The 9,672-nt window shown below is 42.3% G+C and overlaps 1 non-coding gene across 5 annotated transcripts; it reads left to right on the forward strand.

The window, feature by feature from the left end:
• Positions 1-1,593: 1,593 nt before the first annotated feature.
• Positions 1,594-9,340, forward strand: LOC101161702 (uncharacterized). Of its 5 annotated transcripts, none has more exons than XR_013651299.1 (4): positions 1,594-1,791; positions 1,903-1,938; positions 3,077-3,341; positions 8,321-9,340. It is a non-coding gene; the product is annotated as an uncharacterized LOC101161702 (transcript). The 5 variants fall into 5 exon arrangements; XR_013651300.1 differs by lacking the exon at positions 1,903-1,938 and adding an exon at positions 4,849-4,904; XR_013651298.1 differs by lacking the exon at positions 1,903-1,938 and having other exon boundaries at positions 8,321-8,716; positions 8,878-9,340.
• The last annotated feature ends 332 nt before the right edge of the window (positions 9,341-9,672 follow it).

Here is a 9,672-nt window from a genome sequence, read left to right on the forward strand (position 1 = left end):
TCCAACTAGGACAGTGCTCTTCTTCAGAGGCTCCGCTCAAATATGGTGTACCCCAGGGCTCAGTTTTAGGCCCACTTTTATTCTCACTTTATCTGCTGCCACTGGGGTCCATTTTTAGGAAATATAACGTGTCATTCCACTGCTACGCAGATGACATCCAGATCTATATTCCCCTAAAATCTGGAGGAGCGGATGTTCTCGACAGATTGCAGAACTGCTTAGCAGACATCAAGTCTTGGATGGAGCTTAACTTCCTCTGTCTAAATGAAAACAAGACAGAGGTGTTTGTCTTTGGAAAGACTGACCTGCTGACAGGCTGCTGTAGTGCTGTTGGCCCCCTGGACCCCTCAGATACTCCATTCATTAGAGATCTTGGGGTAAACCTTGACAGGCATTTTAAATTTGACAGGCAGGTCAGTGTTGTAGTCCAGTCTAGTTTTTATCACTTGAGGCTAATTAGCAAAGTCAAGCCATATCTTCCTCCTCACGCTTTGCAACAAGTGATGCATGCTTTGATCTTTTCCAGACTGGACTACTGTAACTCTCTCTACAGTGGTATAGATCAGTCTCTGCTCCGCCGCCTCCAGCTGGTTCAAAATTCAGCGGCCCGCCTGTTAACGGGGACCAGACGGTGTGAGCATATAACACCGATATTACGCTCACTTCATTGGCTGCCTGTGTCTTTTAGAATTACTTTTAAGATTTTGCTTTTGGTTTTTAAATGTCTGAATGGTCTGGCACCTCAGTATCTTTCTGAGCTTTTGCATGTCTATCGTCCATGTCGAGTCCTTAGGTCTGAAGATCAAATGCTTTTAGCGGTTCCCAGGACTCGGCTTGTGACTCGGGGAGACAGAGCCTTTTCAGTTGCAGGTCCTAAACTCTGGAATGCTCTCCCTTTTTCTGTGAGGTCTGCCAGAACTGTCAGTAATTTTAAGACTCTTTTAAAAACACATCTTTTTACTCAGGCTTTTAACTCCAGTGAGCATAACTATTAATCTTATTCTTTTATTGTTTTATTGCTTTTATTGTTCAATTGATTTTATTGTTTTATTCCTATTGTTTCTTTATTGCATCGTATTGTTTGTGATTTTAGTTGATTTTATGTTAAGCACTTTGGTTGCCTTGGCTTTTATAAGTGCTATACAAATAATAAATTGATTGATTGATAGGATGGGTTAAAAGAGCCTCCAAACAAAAACCAGCAGGTTCTAGAACAGCCTCTTCCCTACACACTCCTGACCTCTGTGCATTTGTATATGAACTCACCTGTCACTTCATCAGGTCCACCTTGCTAGTACCGGTTTGGACCACTTTAGCCTAAAGAACTGCCTAATCCATGGTGGCATCAATTCAGCAAGGTTCTGGAAACATTCCTCAGAGAACTGACAGGGACTGGTCTGGACAGAATCAAGATCAGGATTAGGACCAAGTTGCCCGAGAACAAGCTGCAGATCTGACAAAAACGCTAATAATTTTCTAGCAGAGAGGTGGTGATCTGTCTACTATTAGGACAGCTGAAAGGGTGTTGGTGTTATATTTAAAAAAGCAGAAGAGGGGAAGTGACCAAAGGGGATGGAACACTGAAAGTTTTTTTCTCCTGTGACCTCTGTGCTTGTGGTTTGTCACGTCTCTTCCTGTCTGAGTTTCCTGGTTGATGCTTCAGAGAAAAGTGAACCGTCACACAGACGATCATCCTAACAGAAGAATCAGACTTTGGTGTCTGTCCAACTGCTGTTGGTCTGATGTCCTGCAGCTGCAGAATGGAGGGAACATCTGTCCAGATGCTGCTGGGTGAGTCCCGTCTGCTGGATGTGTGTTGGTGTGGAAACGTTGACAGATGCTGCTTCCCACAGCAGAGCCTTCATCAAAGCTCCAACTAAGCTGAGTGTCATTTCTCTGCAGCTCTGAGCTCCCTGCTGTGCTGCACAACCAACCAAAGTTAGTCCACTTCCTCAGTCAGTCCCACTCTCTGTCTTTGTGTCCAAGAAAGCGTCTGTGTCAGAAGTTAGAGCTCCGTCTCCCTCTTGTCACTAGCAGGAACAGTCTCTAGAGTACAAAATGTACTTCATCTCCCAGCAACCCCAGCGTGCAGCAGTTTCTGAGTGCTGTTCTCTCATTTGCCAAATCAGTCAGTCTACTTGCAAAGTATTGTTTGTGCCACTCTGCCTTCCTTACCGAGCGTTGTATCTGGATCTGATTTTCTGTTTCTGACTCTTTTTGTCTGCCACCTGCCCCGACTCTCGCCTGAATCGTGAATACCTGTCTGTCCTCTGATGATCTCAGGCCTGTTATTGACTCCTGCCTGCCTGACCCTGATTTAGCTTTGTGGACTTTTAGCTGAGCTACTAAACCCTCTGCATTTGGATCCAGCCGTCTGTCTGTTGTTGTGATAGAATACTTTGCCATACATAGCAGCAAGAGTTCCTAGCCAGACAAACCCTCCAGCAACAATTTCTGGACCCGGTTGGGTCGGGTCAGGTCGAACATGGAGGCAGGATCTGGAGCAGCCTTCTAGCAACAAATTGTTATTTTTATTATGTCTAATTCAAACACCAACTTAAACCAAACGCCAGTCAACTCTTCATGGAGGTGGACGCCTCTATCACAGGGTCGGAGCTGTACTCTCTCAACTCCATGGTCAGCCAGCCAAGGTGTTGCTGTGTGCTACGACTCCAGAAAACTCACCCAGGCGACCAGGAACTGCTGTAAGAAGGCCTTTGCTGTGTGGAGGCATTTGCTCAAAGGGTCTGCTCAACCCTTCCTGGTCCTAACCCACCAAAGAACCAGAAGTACATTAAATCCGCCAAGTTGAACCCACGACGGGCAAGTCGTTCTATGTTCTTCTCACGCTTGTAGTGTCAGATCACATATCACCCAGACTCCAAGAAGGGAAAGTCTGATGCACTGTCTGGTCTTTCTGACACCACAGCAGAAGGATCCATCACACCAGAATCTATCGTCCCCTCTTCATGATCCTAGCCCCTATTCAGTGGGACATGATGATAGAATGACAGATTCGTGGCTTAGAGTCGTTTTCTCTGTTTGATCCATTTTATTTTTCATATGTTGTCAACAGGAAAAGAGGAGAAGTGACGGACTGCTGCAGCTGCTAATAACATACGGAGTTGATAAAGTGTCAGTAGGTGGTGCTGTTTCCTATGAGACTGGAGATAAACATTGTCCTCAAGAGGAAACAGAAGAAGAAGAAAACATTTGTGGTCCAAGTACGAAGTAGACCGGGCTCCTTCTCCTGGAAAACACAGCTGGATCTCCAACAATGTGGTTCCTCTGTTCTGTTCTTCTCTTCCTTCTGTTTGGTTCTGCTGGGTCCATGACACCAGGTAAGATTTTATTAAACTTGTTTTCATGTTTCACGTGTCAAGAGTGAGAATATAGAAGTAAATGTATAGCAGGCATCACTGTTTGAATCGTATGGTGGCCCTGAAGGTCCAATCACACCAACAAACCACTCAATGGAAAATAAAGATCTCAGCGACAATTGAAACAATTTCTGAAAACAAAAGTAAATGTCAGAAATGAAAATGAAGCTAAAGAAAAACCTGAATGGTCGGTTCTTTGGGGCTCATATGTGTGTCTGTAAAAGCTTGATGGTTTAAAAACAAAGTAAAGAATAAATGAGCATGAATGAATGATCCAGAAAGCAGCTGTGATAGACTGTAGAACGGCGGTTTATCCTGGGTGTTTCTGGACTTTATTCTCATGTCTGGACCTGTAGGCTCTAGAAGGACTCAGCATTGAGGTGGATCAGTGGCTGGAGTTGTGTTAGAGTTTTGTTTGTGCTCTGTTGTCTGTTGGACTGGAACAATGGAGATCAGGGTTAGCTTCTAGGGGTACGATGAGCTTCATCCAGGGTGGGTCCTTGGTCAAGATCCTGTGCACTACTACTGACTATGTAACCACAACGGAGCCCAAGCCTGGGTCTCCCTGTACCCGTCCCCAGCCTGGATAAAATGGTTGTGTCAGGAAGGACATCCGGATCATTCAATGTGAAACAAACTTGAAGGTGAATGGAATCACCAACCAAAGACTGAGATACGAATCAACATGTTGTTAAAATGAATCCTTACTCTTGTGATGCACTTGTTCGTTTTTACGTTCCAGTAGAATAAACCCACCGTTCCAGATGGTATTTTCTGACATTAATATAATGTAGTTCATGTTTAAATGATTTTATAATGGTAGAGGTGATTTGATTCTGTGTCAGACAGACTGAAGGGTCTTTGTTGAGGGACCCACACTGGAAGAAGATCATCACGTCCCTCGGAATCGAACCCTGGTCTCCTGCGCAGGACCTGCATCCAGCCAACTCAGTCATCCAGCCTCTATGAGCACAAACACAACTCTATGTGATTCTGTTTGACAACATTACACTTAATGACACCAATGTGTCATGTGTGTATTCAGGGGTGCAGAAAGTGGGTCTGCAGCATATGTGTCGCATAGGGGCGCCGGCCTATAGGGGGCGCCAAACCGATATAGAAATTATTTATAGTCCCTATTTTTTATTTTTTTATTTCTCAGCTGTTTGTGCACATTTTTTTTCTTTTTTAACTTTATTTTTTTATTGATTGTTTTTTCAGTTGTTTACAGACATGGGTGAGCAACTACAACATAAACAAGAAAACAAAGATTATACACATTAATTGGGCTGTTTTCTTTTCTTTTTTTTTTTTACCACAATCCTCTTAGAATTTTAGTTTTTTTTCCACATATTGGCACCATTTTCCCCGTTTTTCTTGGAAATGTCTAACTTTAGTTTTAGTTGAAACGTCAACTTTTCCATGGAGTAAATGATCCGTATGATTTTCACCCAGTCATCTTTTCCAGGAAGGTCCACCTTTTGTCACTGCTTTCTTGCTTGCCAAGAGTAATATCCTTCCCAGGTAAAGATCTTCATTCAATACACAGTCTTCAATATTTCTTACAGAATTGTAAACTCGTTTGGCAGATGATATCCCAGAACACTCTTTAGAACAGTTGTTACAGCCTTCCCATAAGATTGTATTCTGGGACAAGACCAACATATGAGTGTGTGTGTGATTCCCTTCCTGACTCCCACATTGTCTCCAACAAGACTGAGGGGTTTCTAGTTGTTTGCTTTTGATTTGAGGTGTCACAAAATACTATAATTCTAGGGGGGGCGCTGCACGCGGAGCAAACAAGAACAGGTAGAGAGGCTCAGACCCACCGCTTATCTTCCAGACCCGCAACAAACTAACAGCTGCTTCCTAAAACTTAATAATAATTAATAGCTAGTGATATTCGTCATATGCAAAGTTAATACAATTTGTTGGGTTTACTGCATTTAAAGAAAGATAAATAAATAGAAACTAATCTGCATCAAAGTGAATTTGTTTCCATCATTTCACTTAACTTAACTTAACTCTGGTGTTTGACAGACAGAAAAGTCTGTTCAAGGTTGTGGAAAATGGACAAAAGATCAAAGGAAACATCACACTTATAAAGAATAAAAATAATGAAATTAAATAATTAAATAAATATCCCATCTGGAACATTCTCATGTATAAAGTAAAATGTTTTGTTGAAAAAACAATGTTGTTGCATAATGAGGAAATAAAACACTATATGTTCTCAATTTGTTATTTATTTATTTTTCGTCCCAAAAAAGTATCGATAAGAGTACCGTTAAAATACCGGATAGATAAGCAGTATCGATAAGAGTAGTAACGATACCCATCCCTAATCGTAACTGATTGGGCCCCCCCTCCCCCCCTTCACTCAGGTCTTGAGTGCGCTCTCACGGAGACGAGCTGGAGCGCGCCATAGATGTGATGGTTTGATTTATTTATTATTATTATTATTATTTCCAGGCTTTGTTTTGTTCATATTTGTATAATTTTGATAGAACATACTTTTGCAGAGAGCAAAATATTATACGTTATTTAATGTTTACCTTGATTCACTGTGGATTAATATTCCTGTCTGTTTTTATTCATGAATGTGATTTAGAAAACAATCAGCTCAATGATTTCACCTTTTTCCTCACACTTAAAATGTTAAATACATTTTTTACTCAGGGGTAATGTTTCAGATCAATTGAAATTTCATATTTTTTTCATTCATTCATCCTTCCCTTTTGGGGTCACAGTGCTGCTGGAGCCTATCCTGGCCACTTGTTGGTGAAGGCAGGGGAAACCCTGGACAGGTCACCACTCTGTCACAGGGCCACAATCACACACCCATTCACACTCAATGGACAATTTAGAGTTGCCAATTACCTATGAAGCATGTTTTTGGACGGTGGGTCATGGAGAGAACCCACGAATGTGCGGGCAGAACAAGCTTCTCTTCTGTTTCAGACTAGAACAGTTTCTGTGGCTAAAAAAAGATAAATATTTGTTGAAAGTGGATTTATTTTGCTGTTTTCTGTTAATGTTAATAGATACAATTTTAGTTATACTTATACAATTTTTATTGATAATGATCTTATTTATCGTCACTGCGGCGAGTGGGGGGGGGGGCTGTAAACATTTTCTTTTTCCTGGGGGGGGCTTTGCAAACTAGAATTGAGAAGCACTGATGCAGAGGAATGAAGAAAAGTTTCTGTAATGGTTGAGACACAGCAGACGGGTTATAGCCGTGTTAAAACAGGCTGGTGTCTTCCAGCTGAGGTTTAATGAGAAAAAGAAAGCAGCTTCTTTGTGCAGATTCTGTTTCTGACAGAAGTTAATAATTTATTTAACTGAAAATGTTTTTATCCTTTGAAACAGAACCAAATGATGATAAAAGCTGCTGCTATGGGCAGAAAGGAGAAGTGTGTGTGATGGTGGATAGATGGTGTTTTGGTTCTTTTTATGTTAAAAGTTTGGAGAATTATTATTATTATTTTATTGAGTGACTATTTCGTTCACAGCCTGTTGCTTTTCATATCACTTTGGCTGATCGACATTTTGGATTTAAGTTGAACATTTAGAGATTTTTGACAACAATAAAGAAATCTATTCTATTCCATCACTAACTTATATCCATCCCAAATTTAAGTTAAAATTAAAAATGTGTCTATTTTTACAGATAGTTTAGTCTCTGTATTCTTTGAACATCTTCCTAACACAAAGTTAACATCAAACAGCCGTGAGGATGGAGAAAAGCATCAGGACAGAAACATGCTGGTCTGATGGTGACGTTCAGGACAAAGACAGTTCAAGTCAGTCATTTAAATAGTATTCTTCATTTAAAAACATGCATTATCAAGATGTTTAATGTATCTTAAAGAGTAAATAATTGTTGTTTGGCCGTATGATTTAGTGGAGAAGAACTCAGACTGGAGGTGAAAATCTAGATGCTCATTCTGGTTCAAACGTCTGCTGAACACCTTTTTACTTATTCTGGAAAAACAAGTGGAGACAAACATGACGAGTCCAACAGAGAAGAAGGAGGAGAGAGGTTCAGATGAGGATGATGATGACGATGATGATAGAGAGAAAGAGAGATGATCAGCTGATGATGAAGAGGGAGAAGAACAGAGAGGAACAGAGGAGAGAGCTGGAGCATTACTCAGAAGATTCTTCTGAATGGCCATAAAAACACAAACTTGGGAGAATCATTGAGGCAAAAATTGTTGAAAATGTTCACAAAAATGTTCTGCTGGATCAAATCCATAACCAAATGAGACTAAAATAGATTCATACATTCATACACAAACCAGTGTTGTGTTGGTGTTTCTTTAGCTGGACGAGGGGTGGGAGGGGCGTTTAATGTGTTTGTGTGTATGTGTGTGTGTGTGTGGGGGGGGGGGGGGGGGGGGGTTACGTGGCTGCATACCCCTATGAAACTGGGTAGTTGTGCCCCTGTGTGTGCTGATAGAACTATTTATGATCATGAGTGACTACTGTCAATACGATGACATCATGTTCTCTCCTCTTTGCCTGAATGGGGGGGTCCAGAACTGGAGCTTGGTTCTCATAGACGGCAGTAAGTCAGACCTGTTCCTGGTCCATGCTGGACTCCATCAGGGCTGCTCTTCATCAACGGTTCTGTTCATAGATCTATGGACAGAATTTCTGGGCTTTCATGTTTCTGCTCCTCCCACTTTTCTAGATCTTCCATCTGAAACTCTGGAGGACTTTCCTGGAATTGTCTGAGAGTCTGAACTATATTCTTTAGACTTCTGGACTCTTTGGTTTGAAGTTCTGTGAAAATGGATCACTGAGATGTTTGTCTGACTGGAGCTTTGTTCTGTGGATCCAGAAAGTTCTGGATCTCCTCACATCCACTATAGAGACAAAGTCCTCTGAGATGCTGAGAGGAGCTGAATGTTCTCTGTGTTCTTCTCCTGCAGGAATACAGAACATCACTGCTACACCTGGAGTTGACGTCACTCTGATGTGTAGAGATCCTGAATACAAGAAGGACACCACAATTCTAGAGTGGAGCAGAGAAGATTCTGAGATTCTGTTTGTGTTCAGAGATGGACGACCGTCTCCAGCAGCTCAGCATGAATCTTTCAGGAACCGAGTGTTTCTGAATGACAGTCAGATGAAGGATGGAGATCTGTCTGTGGTTCTGAAGAACCTGACCATGAATGACACTGGAACATACAAGTGTAGATTTATACATGAAAGTTTTTATTCTTTGGTCCTGATCTCCACAATCCATCTGTCCGTGGTTCCTCCAGGTGACCCGTCTCCAGGTGATCCGTCTCCAGGTGACCCGTCTCCAGGTGATCCGTCTCCAGGTGAGCAGTGTTTGTGTTCCTGCTTGATGTCAGAGTAAAGGTCTCAGATCAGACGTGTTTTCTGAAGATGTTGTTGATGAGACTCTGCAGGAAGCAGCTGCTCTGATGAGGAAGAGGAGAGGATTCTGTTCTGCACTCATCATCCTCTCTCTCTCCTGCAGGAGATGAAGGAGGACTGAGTCCAGGAGTTCTCATTAGGATTGTTCTGTCAGTTCTTCTTGTTGTTGTTCTCTGGATCTCCAAGAAGAAAAAGGTCCAAACCAAAGTTCCAGTGGTTCCAACAACCAGCAGGAGTTTGAACTTGGTCGTCTAAACTCAGATTCTTAAAGTGGAGAGAAACAACAACAAACACAGATCCTTGAAGGTCTGAAGGGATCGAACCTCCAACCTTCAATCATTGGACGACCCGCTCTACCACCTAAGAACATCAAGCTGAATATTTCCCTCCTGACTCAGAACGTTCTTCCTGCTGGGGTTCTAGTGGGTTCTGCAGAGGTTCTGCTCCAACAGGATCCCCGTTGGTGAAGAAGCTGGGACTGTTCCATGACTGCAGCAGATCTTCATGTTCTGGAAAAGTGTCTGTAAAGTGTTTCTGTTCATCTGAATAAAAAGTTCTAAAGAGTTCCTCTGTTCTCCTCAGTCAGAACACACAGAACATTTCCAGGAAATGTGGTTCTAACAGACGATCCAGAGACTCTTCAGTCTAGAACCTTCTAGAAAAAGGCTGTTCTCTCCAGACAGAAGAATGTTCTCTCAGAGTTCTGTTGGTCAGACCTGAGGTTCTCCATGCAGACAGAGAACAAACACTAACATTAGAACCTCCAGGAGGAGGAGAACCTCAGGAGCTCTGTCTGCATTTCTGGGAGGAACATCTGAGGCTCCGCCTCCAGGAGGAGGAGCTTCCTGGAGGAGCAGCTGCTTCCTGTGAATAGTCTCCAAGACTGACAGGTTGTGGG

This window comes from Oryzias latipes, chromosome 18, assembly GCF_053564925.1.
Source record: "Oryzias latipes strain Hd-rR chromosome 18, Olatipes_Hd-rR_3.1".
Classification (NCBI taxonomy): domain Eukaryota; kingdom Metazoa; phylum Chordata; class Actinopteri; order Beloniformes; family Adrianichthyidae; genus Oryzias; species Oryzias latipes.